At 48.0% G+C, this 250-nt stretch overlaps 1 non-coding gene across 1 annotated transcript in view; it reads right to left on the minus strand.

Moving 5' to 3' along the window:
- Positions 1-226: 226 nt before the first annotated feature.
- Positions 227-250, minus strand: part of LOC143350655 (small subunit ribosomal RNA) — a 1,933-nt gene continuing 1,909 nt past the window's right edge. Inside the window, exon 1 of the ribosomal RNA XR_013081215.1 lies at positions 227-250. This exon is cut by the window's right edge and continues 1,909 nt beyond it. This is a non-coding gene — a ribosomal RNA (small subunit ribosomal RNA).

Genomic DNA, 250 nt, shown 5'->3' on the forward strand with positions numbered 1-250 from the left:
CTCGTTCGTCGAGAGAACCTATGGTCTGCACGGGCTCTCCAACGCTTGTGCTTTTAGCTTTGCAATGGCGACGGACGGGAGAGACGCGAGCGGGAACAAACAACGTGTTGTTTGTTCTCTCGTACAGCGTCCTCCGCGCGTAAGCCGTCCCATTGATATGATCTTTCCCATTCATAGTTTTTGTTTGTTTGATCTTTCTTTCCAGTTTAATTGTGTTACTTTTCGTTAATGATCCTTCCGCAGGTTCACC

The sequence above is a fragment of the Colletes latitarsis genome, unplaced genomic scaffold, assembly GCF_051014445.1.
Source record: "Colletes latitarsis isolate SP2378_abdomen unplaced genomic scaffold, iyColLati1 scaffold0007, whole genome shotgun sequence".
NCBI classification, from domain to species: Eukaryota; Metazoa; Arthropoda; class Insecta; order Hymenoptera; family Colletidae; genus Colletes; species Colletes latitarsis.